Genomic DNA, 14,885 nt, shown 5'->3' with positions numbered 1-14,885 from the left:
AGCTGGACTACTATTAAGACGTACAGTTATAATTATGTAAATAAATCACGTTTAAACACCAATAACAAGTACAGCGTTTATATGCAGCAGGACAAGTGGAAGCGATTTGTATGATAGATTTATGGCTGCCAACCACCAAGGTCCTGCTGAGATGCAGTTCTTACTAGCGAGCATTAAATGAATGTGGACAATTTAAAAAACGATCCAGTAAACGATATCGGTGACAAATGAAATATAAAACGAGGGAAGTTTTAATTACATTTTGCGCATGTTTGTGATTTATTCGCTTGGACGGAAGAGATGCCTGTTTGTGAGCCTTTTATTTGAGGAGATGATTTACTGATCTACCTTCTCTTCTGCAGATGGCCTGAAGCTAAGAAACCAATTTAAGACGTGCTCCTAGAAAAGAGAGGGGTGATTACTGATGCTGTCGGTTGGTCTCGGGTAAACTTTCTCTTTATCGTTTATGTTAGTGAAAAGCTGTGTATACTTTTCTTCCCAACGATCCTCATGGCATTTCGAAACCCTTTGTCTGTCCAATTTTGTACTCCATCGTAATGGGAGGGGAGAATATTATTTTGTCAGTACTCGCATGATAATGTGCATTTTTTGTTGAGGGATATCATTTTACTAGGATTGTTTATTCATCAAATCAAATATTGTGTGCTATAGAAAGCACCAAAACAGATTTCACCAACTGTATTGGTGAACAAAAGAGTAGACAGACATGGCCCGATTTCAAGGTAGACGGATTTTCGTGCAAAGAGACTTGGTGACTGCAATTTAGGTTTTTGGCTAGTATCCCAGCAACTAAACCCGGCGAGAACAAGTTGTTTCATCTGGAATGGGGAAAACATGAGCCGGCTTTCACCAAGCCAAAATCCACATTGCTCCCGTACCTGGTGATCACCTGGTGCAAAAACACATGCGACCGGATCCAGTGGTATCCCACCCAGGCATACTGCTTCACCTGACTTGAAATTGGGCCAACAATTCCCATCAGCCGTTGTGTAAAATTACAAAGTGTTTTGTTTTTTCTGAACTTCGACTTTGACCTGCACTGAGCTGTGAGACTTTTGTGCCAGCACCTGGCTTTATGTGTTTTTGTAAAATAGGCCTGGTGTTCCACCTTGTCTAAAGCACTTTTGTAAAGGGAGCAAGGAATGCAATGTGACAGTTCGCTTACAGAGTAAGCCTGGTGCATGTACATGTTTGTGCCAATGTCACTTGTGTTTTATCGGCCTGTGTACTGGGTCTTACCAGCAAACAACATATCCTGTTTCTCTGAAACTCTTGGGAAAGCAATGCAAATATGTTTAAAAATGTCCCTGTCGGGGCGTGGCTTCGAGGGCGATGATGGCGGACGTGGCTCTGTAGAGCTCCCGCCGGCCCGCAACCTATCCGCCTGAATTATCCTGGCCCGAACCCTTCATTCCCCACGCAACAATAGCGGAGACTGCTGGAGACGGGGGGCGCCCTCTGGTGCGGTTTCCGTGACCCCCGATCGCGGGTTGGAGCAGCTGTTGGTGGCGGCGCCCGCCGGGCCTGCTCGCCGCGTGGTGAGCCGGGGCCTCAATTTTTGCCTGGCCCCGCCTGCTGGCTCTGGGCGCCGGGCGGCCGGCTGGCTGGTGGGCCCCTCGGGTCCTGGTCGGCTGCTTCCAGGCCGACGGAGGAGGGGCGAGGGAGCCTCCTGCCGCTTGCGGACCCGACGGCATTGCTGGGGGCTGCGGAGAGGCGGCTCTGCGGGAAGACTCCGCGGATCCTGAGGCAGTCGGGTCCCCCGAGACTACCGGGGACAGTGTGGTGGCGGAGCCGGCCTTGGGCTACCGGCGCGAGGAGGGGAGCGCCCCGCCCGTTCTGTGGACAGCGGTGGGCCCTGCGGTGAGGCCCTGAGAGGAGCCGGTCCGGTGGATTGGTTGTCCCCTCCGTCCCCGCCGATCCGGAGAAGTGGACTGCGGCGCATCGGCGCCTCTCTCGCCCCCCTGACTCTGGGCCCGAGGTTGGTGGCTGGTGCAGCCCGGAGGAGCGGCTTTGCCTGGTTGCCGCGGCCTCGGGCTCCAGTTGTGCCTGCTTATCTACGGCGGAGAGGTGCCCGGCGGACTGTGGATGGCGGAGGTGGCTGGCGTGGACCGGCAGGGACCCGAGACGGTAGGGTGCTGACCTAGCCGCTACATTTGCTGCTGGGGCCCGGTGTACCATCCGGTGCTCCTGCTTGCCGGACTTTGGCGTGGTGGTGGCGAGTGGGTGCGGCGCAGTGCCCGGCAGGACTCAGATACCCCAGTCTTACCCCGAGTGGCAGCTAATCTTGGAATACAGTGTCGGGAAGCCTATTACAGACGTGAGCCGACCCGCCGCAACTGCCGGGACCATGACCAGAGGCGGGGGTGGCACGGGCGCCACCAAGCAGGGGCCCATCGATAAGTTCACCGGACCTGGAGGGGGCTCGGGGATGGCCGGGGGGAGCCAGAATGCCGGACCGGACAACGCGGCTCTGATGGCGGCCATCACGCAGTCCAGGGACATGTTGGACGCAAAGATTGGCGCGGTGGGTGCTGATGTAATGCTGCTGCGCCAGGATCTCCGCAACGCAGTCGCCCGCATCACGGAGACCGAGACCAGGGTCGCAGAGGTGGAGGGAGACGTCGGCACCCTTAAAAAGAAAGTGGCGGAAATGGAGAGGGTCCAGAAGGGCCTGGCGCTTCGCGTGGAGGACGCGAAAGGACCAGCGCGACGGAATAACCTGCGCTTTGTCGGCTTTCCGGAAGATTGCGAGAAGGGACCTATGGATGCCTTCCTGGCGCGGTGGTTGGAGAGCTGGCTTCCCCCGGACACCTTGTCGCGCTGCTTCGTGGTGGAGCGCGCACATAGAGCCCTGACGCAGAAACCACCGGCGGGGGGAACGGCCTCGGCCAATCATCGCCAAAATCCTAAACTTTCATGACAGGGATGTCATACTCCGGGAAGCGAGGATCAAAGAGACATTGCTATTTGACAATCACAGAATCATGATCTTCCCGGACTACACCAAGCAGGTCCAGCAGCAGTGACGCTCCTTCCTGGCGGCAAAGGCCAAATTGCGTGGCTTAAAAATTCAATATTTACTGCTGTATCCGGCCCGTCTCCGGGTTATCTTCAACTCCAGGACCCACTTCTTTGACTCTCCGGAGGACGTCTTCAAGTGGACAGATGAGACGGTCAGGATCCGACCAAACGCCCAGCCGGGACTGAGCTCTGGACCCTCGCGTAGTTCATCCCAGGAGAGAAGCAACCCCGCCAGTAAAGGGAAAAGACATCGGAAGTCCCGCTCGCGACGGAGGTCCTTGTCCTGGGACCCCCTTTTGGGTGACACACAGCCCGACACTGATCAATCTGGCAAAGAAACCTGATCATCATATAACTCTGGCTCTTGTCGATTGACTCTGGTCTGTTGATGGACTTTATGGAGGACCTGGCTCTGGTGATGGAGCGAACGTCGACTGGTGCAGTATGATCTGGGTCTTGGTTGGGGATTGGGGGCCCTCAGTGGGCGGGCGCCTATCTGCTACGCCCTTCCTGTGCATCAGATACTTGTCATGTTGGGGTTCGGGGTACTGTTTGTGGGCCGCCTAGTCCTCCCAGGGTTGGGGGGTGGTCCTGTGGGTGTGCCCTGTTGGTTGGGGGGAATAGTTGGGATCCATTGGTATGGTTGGTTTTAGGCGCTCTGTTCTGGGCCTGAAGCTCCCCATGCCGCGACAGGTACTTCAATGTTTCATGAGGTATAGGGGTGGGGGGCGGGACTTGGGAGTTGGGCTGCTTGGGGGTCGGGGCTGGTTGTTGGGGGTGAAGGGGGACGGGGGTATTCTGAAAGGGGTGCACGTGATTCTTGCTATCTTTGCTTGTATGGTGTTGGAGACCTGGGCCGGGCCCTGGAGGTCGCAGAGACTCGTTCATCGAGACCATGGTTGACACCCCAGGACCAGTACTTGCTAGTGACTCTTTGCGAATTTTGAGCTGGAATGTCCGGGGGATGTTGGACAAGATCAAGCGCGGGGCCGTGCTGCACTGGGGTAAAAGGGAATTGGCCAATGTAATGCTCCTCCAGGAAACACATATGTTGGGTACTAAGACATTGAGTCTGCAGCGATTTGGCTTCCATCAGGTATTCTATGCAGGGTTTTCCAGGGGCTCGAGGGGGGTGGCCATTCTTGTCCACAGACGGCTGTCATATACTCACGAGCGTCAATGGCTTGATCCTCAGGGTCGGTTTGTGTTTGTGAGGGGGAGGATTGTAGCAGAACCAGTAGTGTTTGGCAGTGTGTATGCCCCCCCCGCTGCAATGGTCCCTGGCGGAGAAACTATTTGACCTATGGACTGAGATCCCCCACTCCCTGGCGGTGATTGGGGGCGACTGGAATGATGTAGTGGATGTGAGTCTGGACAGGCAGAGATTGCAGGGGGCTGCGGTAGCGGCCTCTCCTACGCGGCTGAAAGCGATGATTGATGGGCTGGGATGGGTGGATGCATGGAGGCATCTGCATGCCAGGGCGCGGGAATATACATATGTGTCAGCAGTGCATGGTTCCTTCTCGCGATTGGATTGTGTGTTCGTACCAGGGGCCTTCCTTGACAGGGTGAAATGTGCTGCAATCCGGCCTCGGGGTCTATCTGATCACTCCCCAGTGGCGGTACAGGTTGATCTGCGCAAGGCACGCCAACCGTTTCGGTGGCGGATGTCTTCGTGGCACCTACAGCAACCGGCCTACACCCAGCACATGCGCAGTGCAATTGCCCACTATTGGCAGGACAACCTGGCGGGTGGGGTTGACGCGGTGACGGTGTGGGAAGCCATGAAGCCCACCATGAGAAGCATCGACATTGCATGGTGCGCTGCTGCCCGTCGCACTCGACAGGAGAGCATTGTGGCGGCTGCGGAGCGGGTGGAGGTGCTGGAGACGCGTTGCCGGGGAGAGGGTGACGACATGGCGCTGCGACTGCTTCTACAAGCGCAGCAATCCTACGCCTCGGTGTTGATGGACGAGGCTCGCCAGGCGTGGCTGGCTACGCGGAGCAGGGTGTACCAGTGGGGGGATAAGTCCTGCACCATGCTTCATAGGCTCTGTCAGCAAATGATGCTACCGATCACCCTACCAGGTCTCACCGACGGTGAGGGTGCTGTGATAACGGATCCTGCGACTCTTGCGGCGAGCTTCGCACGCTACTATGCGGAGCAGTACGCCTCTCAGGAACGCCTTCCGCCTGAAGCGATTGTGGGGTTCCTCGCGGATGTCCCCCCTCGCACAGTCTCGGACGAGGTGCGGGAGGCCTTAGACCTCCCCTTGACTGCGGAGGAACTAGGTGATGCACTGGGTCAGCTTAAAGTCGGCAAAGCGCCGGGACCGAGCGGTTTCCCCAGCGAGTTCTACAAGAAATTCCACTTGCAGCTCGGGCCGCACTATGGGCGGGCGTTAGAATTGGCGCGGGAACGCGGCAGCCTGCCCTCAGACTGGCGTCAGGCCGAAATCGTGGTCTTCCAAAAACCGGGTAGGCCTCCCGACCGCCATGAGTCCTATCGCCCAATATCCTTGATCAACTTTGAGGCCAAACTCCTGGCCAAGGCACTGGCGAACCGCCTGCTCCCGCATATCGCAGACCTGGTCCACCCGGACCAGGCAGGCTTTATGCCACACCGGGCGACGAGACATAACATTCGGCGTGCACAGGCTGCGGTGGACACTGTAGGGGCAACCGGGGATCGGGCAGCGCTGCTGCTCGCTGATATCGACAGGGCGTTTGATTCGGTCAGCTGGACCTATCTCTTTGCTCTCCTGCCGCTCCTCAACTTGGGGCCGGTGTTCATCTCCTATGTGAGGCTGCTATATACGGACATCACCGCCTCAGTGCGCGTCTCTGGAGTGGTCTCTGAGAAGTTCCCAATTGCCAGGGGTACTCGTCAGGGGTGCCCCCTTTCCCCCTACCTCTTCGCACTGGCCATGGAGCCATTGGCCGCACGAGTACGTCTAGACGCACAGTATCGGGGCTTTGTATGGGGGGCAGAACTGTCGGACCGCATTTCCTTGTATGCGGATGATGTCCTTTTCTTTATGACCGATCTTCACCGATCTGGCCCTCGCATACTGGACATGATGCAAGGGTTTGGCGAGGTTTCGGGGCTCTTCCTCAATCCACGCAAATCGACCCTGTGGGTGCTGGGTGATGAACCGGAGACATACCCATGGGCCGCGGCTCTACGGATGGCAGTCGGTGGTCTAAAATACCTAGGCGTCTTCCTGTCGGACTCTGCTGCGGTGGCGTGGGAACGTAACGTGCAGCCGGTATGGGACAAGGTCCAATTGGACATTAAGGCCTGGTCACGCATGCCCCTTAATATTTATGGCAGATCCGCCATCTTTAAGATGGTCGCCCTGCCACGGCTCCTCTACCAACTACAGAACCACCCGCACAGGATTGACCCACAGTGGTTCCGTCGCGTTAATTCGGTACTTGGCCGATTTCTGTGGGCCGGGGGTGCCTCTAGAGTGGCGCTGCGGACGTGCTTTCTCTCCACGTATTGTGGAGGTCTGGCTACTTCTGACCTCCTGTCCTATTACCAAGCCTCTCATCTCCTGGTGCTCAATGAGTGGTGGTATGGAGACCACAGTGACCCGGCATATGCATTAGAACATTTCCTGATGGGAAATGCCACACTACATACACTATTATGCTCGGCCAGGCGGAGGAGGGCGCTGCCGCGGGTCACCCAGGTGGTCTTCGCGATATGGAGACAAGCACTGCGCCGCATGGGTTGGTGGGGCAGGCTGACGGCCGAGACTCCGCTGTGGAATAACGGACAACTTCAAGCACTGGCCTCCCTGTCGGGCTTTGGAGGTTGGGATGCTATCGGGATCTCTTCACTCGGCCATGTCCTCACGGGGACTACACTCAAATCCTTTCAGGACCTCAGCTCCGAATTCCATATGCCCAAGACCCAATTTTTCAGATACCTCCAGTTCCGCCATGCACTCGGCCCAAGTCTAGTGGGGATGGACCAGCTTCCCGAATTCAGCCCAATTGAGGCCAAACTTTTCATGGGGGACCTGGGTGATAAAAAAGTTTCCCAAATATATCGAACGCTGGTTACACACTGCTCTTCTTCTCTCCTGTCGCTGAAGGCCTCCTGGGAGACTGATGTTGGCCCCTTGGATGAAGATGATTGGCGGGAGGCCCTTGAGTCCCCCCGTGGGGCTGCCATAGCTGTACGCCTCAGATTTATACAGTTTAAATACCTGCATAGGGCATACTATACTAGAGAGAGGTTGTGGAGGGCGGGCCTCATTGCCGCCCCAGAGTGCTTGCGTTGTGGAGCTGAACGAGGTACACTACTACATACAGTGTGGTCTTGTGGAGGTCTGACCCGATTTTGGAATGGGGTGTGGAACTGTCTGTCGGAAGTGCTGGGGTGGGACCTCCCTCGTACGCCTAGACTGGGCCTCCTCCATGTCCTGGAGAATGTGGGAGGCAACATCTACAAACGACATCTCCTGTTCCTGGGGTTGGTTGTAGCTAAGCGAGATCTGACGAGAGCTTGGAAGAGTGATCGTGCCCCCCCACTTAGCGCCTGGAAGGCGGGACTGGATTTTCTTATGGGGCTGGAATTACCTGTGTTTGAGGCCAGGGGGTGCTCCCGGAAACATTATAAGATCTGGAAGCGGTGGGCGGACTACAGGGGGCTGACTCTGGATCCCCCAGCTGACATAGATGATGTGCTACCTCCAGATGGGGACCTGGGGACCTAGGTCGATGTCTGACGCATACATTGCCTTATCCATGTATTTGATGTACTGTGAACACGTGTACGGGGTTAGGGTGGGATAAGGGGTGGGTAGTCGGGGAAGGGAGTTGGGGTATGTTTATGGGGGTTGGTGGGACAGGGGATGGGGAGGGGGGTGCTTCAAAGTTTGGGCTTCTGGTCATTCTACTATTTGTCTATCACTGACAGTGTCCTCCTGATTGTGGAGAACTGTATCTATGCCTGCCTGAACTTTCAATAAAAACGGTTGTGAAAAAAAAAAATGTCCCTGTTGATGCATCTCATTAACAGGAAGATTTTAAAGTTATAAACTTCTATGTACCCTTTAATGAAGCTGCTTCCAGATCTAAATTAGTTTGGTGACTTCTTGGCTGGAGCTCTCCGCATCTTTTCTTCATCGCTAAAGCAACTTAGTCTTCTCAATTTCACATTGTATAAAGCTTGGGATCCTGTCCGCTTGCGAAGTTTGTGTTTCATAAAACAGACGGGGGTCTTATTTAGAGTTTGGTGGATAGAATACTCTGTCAGACCATGATGGATGTCCCATCCACTGTACTGGAAGGTAGGCTATATGGAACCTGTAATTGGCCAAATCGCGCCTATTCCCAAAAACACCACAGCTGACCCCAATGATCCAAACAACCTTCGTCCCATCTCTAACCTTCCCTTCCTCTCCAAAGCCCTCGAAAAATGTGTCCTAATGCAACTAGAGAAACATATTGTCTCATTCAACCTCCTTGATGTCTTCCAGTCCGGCTTTAGAAAGGGATGCAGTACAGAAACTGCTATGCTTAATATCATAGACGATATTCACCGTTCCCTTGACAAAGGAGAATCCTCGATACTTATCCTTCTCGACCTCTTAGCTGCATTTGATACCGTCCACCACCCCACCCTTCTCAGCACTCTCAAAGATAGATTCGGTTTTGAAGGCACGGTATTCAAATGGTTCTCCTCATTCCTACAAAACAGATCTCAACAAATCAAACTTAGCCACTTCCTCTCCAAACCCCAACCTGTTTCTCTTGGCGTACCTCAAGGTTCCATCCTCTCCCCTACCCTATTCAACCTGTTCATGGAACCACTCACCCTCATCCTCAAACACTCTAACATCAGTTACCATCTCTATGCTGATGACACCCAATTATACTACAAGATCAAATCTCACAAAGACATCCTTCACCTAAATGAGACACTGACCAAAATTCAAACCTGGTTCCATCTGAACCATCTCAAACTTAACCCCAAAAAAACAGAAATCATAATTTTCTCACCCAAAAACAATCCCCATCCCATCCAACTCTGGTTAAACGACATCAAAGCACTAAACTGCCCTCTCTCCACCTCTAATACTGTTAAGTCCCTTGGCATCAGTATTGACCAAAATCTCAAACTCATACCCCACATTAAAAATGCATCCAAAAGCGCCCTTTTCACCCTTCTCCACCTCAAAAAACTTAAACCTTTTATTCCAGCAGAAGATTTCAAACTTGTTGTCCAATCACTGGTCCTCTCCAGGATTGACTATGGCAACGCCACTTTGGCTGGCACCCCTAAAATCCATCTTGCCCCAATTAAATCCGTCCTTAACCTTGCTGCGAGACTCATCTCAGATTGCAGAAAATTTGATCACATCTCCCCCATCCTCAAAAATCTCAAGTGGCTACCAATAGAAGGAAGATCCACTTACAAAATTGCCTGCATCACTCATAAAGCTCTCCACCAAAACACCCCTCCCTACCTTACAACAAAACTTCAGAAAGCAGGTTGTTCCAGACCCCTGAGAAGCACAAACTCACTTGCCCTGATCCCACCAAGACTTAAATATCAGAAGACGCAATCCTGCGCGTTCTCGGGTAACGCTCCCACAATCTGGAACTCCCTCCCAAAGGATATTCACTGCAACCCCTCCTACCATCTCTTCAAAAAGAACTTAAAATACTGCTTCTCAACAAATACTGGGGTATCTAATGTCACTGACACTATTCATGTTCATAGCATCATGATACCTAGCACTACGATAATCATCCCTGGTCACTCCTCTCTCTCTCTCCTATTATACTCTCCCTTTCCTCCTCCAATATACTCCTTCCTACTCTTTCTCACCCTCACTCCTCTTCCCTCTCTCCCCTTTCCATCTTTATTTATATACATTTTAAATTTCGATTTCCATGCTTCTCCTCCACATTAGCCATGTCTGAACTCTCTGCCACAATGAAACGTTTTTCTTGTTTGTTTCATTCTACCTCATTGTTTTGTTTTGCACCTTCACTGTAAAGCGCTCTGATACTCTCGGGTCCAGCAGCGCTAAATAAAACCTTTGAAATAAATAAATAAATAAATAAATTTGCGTTTGTGACAAAGTTTTCCATCTACCAAAATATAATAAGGCCTGTAGTCTAAAGAAAACGTTGTCCAGGTACGCCACCAAGCCCAATCTAAATGTATGTGCCCATTAAGCAGGATATTTCTTTCTTTCTGGAAAGATACTTAATCTCATTTTTAAATTGTTGAACTTTCCTTGTAGGATAACATTGGTTCCCACTGGTATTCATGTGAACGGTGACTGCCAATGACTTACAAAGAAATGGCTATGGATATTTTCTCTTTATATATTTTTTTTCTCAAAGGTATTTGGTAGTAGGTTAATCTAACTTACATTATTATAAAATTAGATTGAATGTTACATTTGTTATTCTTTTATTCTAATCACTTATTTGGCCAATGTTTAGACCATTAGTATCTTCTTAAGAGTAGACTTGAAGTTGCACCACTCTGCTAAAGTGTAAGACCAAGATTCTTGCAGGAGTGTTAACTTTGCCTATAGGAGTTTTTGTGAAATGTGTAGTTTGCCTAAAATACTTTGGTGACAATTCCCCCTCAAACTGCCAATTGAATTTTGCACAGTTCTAAAGAGGTTTTGGAAAGCTTGTGCTCGAATATTAATCTTGTTGAATAGCAACAGTTTTGCACACAAGGCAGTAGATTTGAAAAACAAGAACATTCTAGAGGATAATAGCCAACACGTTTCACTAAGGCCAAGGATTTATTTATTAAAGCTCTCGAGTGACAAACAGTTGTGCTTATTAGCAGTGAAATTATTGTCCAAAACATTGAGATATATGTGCGCTAAAGATGCTTTTTGGTGCCTCACATTAAACATCTGTGTTCCCAAAAAGAAAATTGTGATCTTGAGCAGATATGTGCCGACTGCAGAATTGTAATGCCGTTCACACTGCACATTAACCCACCCACTAATTTTGTTAGCAACTTACTTTAGATCTGAATTTGCAACTTTACAATAAATCCCAGGAATCACTAGTACCCACCTAATTCCAGCACTTATTTTACCTGAGCACATATATGGCATACTGTCAAGTTGTGGGTTAGCTATTGTGGTTCATAAAGTATTTCATATCACAATGATATTTCTCAGCTCATGTGATTGTTAGTCACAGAACTTTCTATAGAATCAGAAAATTGATACCTTCTTTCTGAACTGCCGCCCAGTATTCTAGATCCCGTTCCTTACCATAACCTCAAACAACTTGCATTCTTATTGTCTTTTGAATACAATTGTTTTAGGTAAGTTTAGCTATATGGAAACTGCTTTTACTCTGGGCCTTACCTCCTTACTTTTCCCAAACAACATTCTCTCCTCTAACCTTATTCTTGCCCATTCATTCTAATGGGCTTTGAAGCCCATAGGAATGAATGGGCATTACCGATTCGGTATTTACCGAATCGGTAAATACCGAATTTCACAAGGGTGCAGGGGGTGTCACTTTGACACCCTCTGGCCCCCCCAAAACAGGCTCGGGTGCCATGTGGCAGGCATACATGCCCCAAGGGCAGGTCTGCCTGTCACATGGCAGAGGTGTGCATGCACACATGTGCATGCACACCGGAATCGGTATTTTACCATCAAATTGAATTTGATGGTAAAATACCGATTCAGTAAGGCTTGTGGGACTCAGAAGAGTCCCACCTACATATAAAATTTACCGAATCGGTAAAAATACCGATTCGGTATTTTACAGAATCAGTAAATTTACCGATCGGTAAATTTACCGATTCTGTAAAATGACTGGCCCTACATTTCAAAATCCAATTACCGGTCGGTAACGGCCGAATTCGGCCGTTACCGACCGGTAATTGGCCACCTACATCTGGCCCATAGTGTAAAGAAATACATCTGGTTCTAAAAATTTGATTAAGAACTTATCACATCAATATCATGGTTCCTCATTGAGAAGCACCCAAAAAAGCAGACTGTCTTTTATATTTGATTTGCTTCAGAGGAAAAACTGATAGCTTGTTTCGGTAAGTGCACTTATTTTAATGCCCTTGTTCAGGACATTCATTTTTTAACCTACTATTCAAAGCTGTTACCTGCATTTCTATTCGACTTACAAACACTGTTCTTTTTCAGACTATATTTATTAATCTATGGGAGCTCATTTTCATGAAATGTCGGTATTGACTGAAGTTTCATTTGACTGGGAGAATGAGATTCAATAAATTCAATAAAGAAAAATGGATTTGCTAACAGTCGTTATGCTCACATGACTCATGCCTGCTTGTCTAACACCCCAGTCATCGTTCTAGGGTGCTATTGTTTCTCCACATCTCGACAGAACTTGCCACCCCCTCCTGTTAGTAGGTACTGATTACACTGTGAAGACAGCCAACCTATCCTTTATGGACTGAGTAACCATGTGCTTATGGAAGTATGGCAATATAGTCTGTGGTAGCGCATGTGCTACATGTTTTACACTGTGGGAAAAATCTGAAATAGATTGTGGTGGAGCAGTTCGTTTATAAAATAGGTTTTGGAATATTTAATGTTTTATGTCCATATGCATTCCCTTTATTCGTTCCCACTCGCTTTGTGTGTTTTCTCTAGCTAATAATGGAAACCAAGAAGAAAGTGCTGCACACATCGGGATTCAGTTTAGTTCTTGTTTTCTCACAATTAAAACTGATGTTTTGCAAGACTTTTGCATACCACAAAGGATGAGCAGCAGCTACAACCCTTGTTGCCGCCATTTAAAACAGCAGCAATCTACCAATACACAAAGACAGCACGCCATAAGGCATGGATTCCCAGAACCGTGCCAGAAATTGGGCTGAATTGTCTTATCATTAAGTATTTCCATCACAACTTAGTAGGATTGGCACCATTGTTTACTTAAGATCTAAGTAATCCCAAAAGGAATGAAGTTATGCATATATTAATTTGTTTTAGGTTTCAGGATTTCTTATTTTTCAGCTTAAGGCCAATCTCTTCCTTTTAAGTTTGACATTTTGAAGGCTGTTGTCACATATTGTTTTCATTCACATAATATCATAGCTTGGGTTAACTATCAGAAGACATTATCAGCTTGGGTGATATTTAAAGGAATAGTGCAAACCGTGTTGCTGTAACAGCCCATCGCCTTCACTTGCTTCATAGCATACCTCACAAAACGCGTCAAACCAAGCTTTCGGATCTATAGAGTGGCTGTAAAGCCTGCTAATAGTTAATCCTCCTTTATGGCCGATAACTTGTCATGCACCATCTAGATGCCCCAACGAAATCTAAGAAATATAAGATCCCTATCTACAAGTTATTTTTTTAGGACGGCCCTGAAAAACAGTTTTGGGTTAAGTCCATCCTCGGCCATGCGGGTAAGAGCGGTGGGGCCGGGTTGGGGGGGGGGGGTAGATTTCCACAGACAGCGACGAGCGCAAATTATTTTTTTATTTAATTTTCCCTTGTGGTCATCTGTTGAATTCCCCCCAACCCTGCCCACCGCTCTTACATGCACAGGCCGCGGCTGGGTACGTCCGCAGTACCTATGTACAACTGTTTTCCTCTGTCCTTCGATGCAGGTGCGTTGATTAGTCTATTGGCATTGGCACTTATATATCTATAAGGCATTGTAAAATGGTGGATGTGTTCATCTGTGGGTATTCACTGCGCAAATGCCAAATAGTGGCTTTTGAGGCGTGTTTCTCTTCTCTCTCCTTGGCCGCAGTGTAATATAAAGCAAACCTCCGAGTAAGAAGCCCAAAAAATAATCAGATCCCTCTGTCTCTGGTTAAAAATAAAATATCACACAGATGGAAAAGAAGACACGGCTCATTGCTAAAATCAATGTTTAAGTAATTTCTTCAGCCCCAAAGAAATGTGTTATGGGCCTTGGCTGTTAGGAAACGTAAGAGCACATGGATTGCAGATCTGCCCCATAACCAGAATCCCTCCTCCCTTGAAACAATTCTGCTTTAATATTCTGCTGCCAAATTTTCTTCTGTGTGGCATCAATCCCAGACCTTTCACACGCTACCACTAGGAAACAATTAAGGGCGCATGATCAGGCATCATTGTTTCATTATTTTTAGGGTTTAATTTGTGCCAGTGGTTGCCTGCGTTGGCCACCAGCATTCACTTTTAGGTCGCAGCCTACCAGACAGTGCAGCTGTCTGGTTTGCTAAAGACATCTTGGGAGCTGACCCGTGAATGCATTCTGCCCATTGCTTGCCATTGGCTTTGTGGTTTGTAACTCATGTTTTCATGCTTTCTTTTGCTGGATTTATTTAAGGCTGTCGGGCCTGAGTTCGGACCTTTCCTTGCCCAAACCTTATTTACAGTATCCATCCGAGTGCTCCCTTTCCTTAAACAGGCATGGCCTGTAAACTTGTTCTTATCTAGTCACATTTTCTGTGCATTCAAAGACTGAGGTCAAATGTCAGGGGCTGTCTTCTGAGGGTGCTTGTTTACTTTTCTTTCTCTGAAAGTTAGAAGATTTATGTGACAAACTTGGTGGATACTGGGGGTAGGAAAGATTTTTTTCGAGCACACAACAACATTTAAATGAACTGTGTTAGTATTTTGGAATATATCAGAATTAGGGACACAAATGAAGCAAGTTTGTTTGTTATTTCTGAAGTGTGTTGGAAACAAATACTTTAATATGATCATTACACTAGGTGATTCAATGTCCACGCTTTTACGTCTGTGCACTGTAAAGTTTTTTTAGTAAAACTGCATGTCTTTGCAAATGTAATGGTCATTTCAATTGAAAATGTGTCGTCTGTAATGGCAGTGTGCTACCAC

General features: G+C 49.0%; 1 protein-coding gene across 1 annotated transcript in view; it reads left to right on the top strand.

Annotated features, from left to right (window-relative positions):
• The window catches only part of PPP2R3A (protein phosphatase 2 regulatory subunit B''alpha), a 1,303,908-nt gene that overhangs the window by 426,671 nt on the left and 862,352 nt on the right, over positions 1-14,885 (top strand). Inside the window, exon 5 of the mRNA XM_078665893.1 lies at positions 363-444. The gene's annotated coding sequence lies outside the window, so the exon portion shown is untranslated. The remainder of the gene's footprint in view (positions 1-362; positions 445-14,885) is intronic.

The sequence above is a fragment of the Lissotriton helveticus genome, chromosome 11, assembly GCF_964261635.1.
Source record: "Lissotriton helveticus chromosome 11, aLisHel1.1, whole genome shotgun sequence".
In the NCBI taxonomy this organism is placed as follows: Eukaryota; Metazoa; Chordata; class Amphibia; order Caudata; family Salamandridae; genus Lissotriton; species Lissotriton helveticus.
This window is presented reverse-complemented; position numbering and strand designations above follow the sequence as displayed.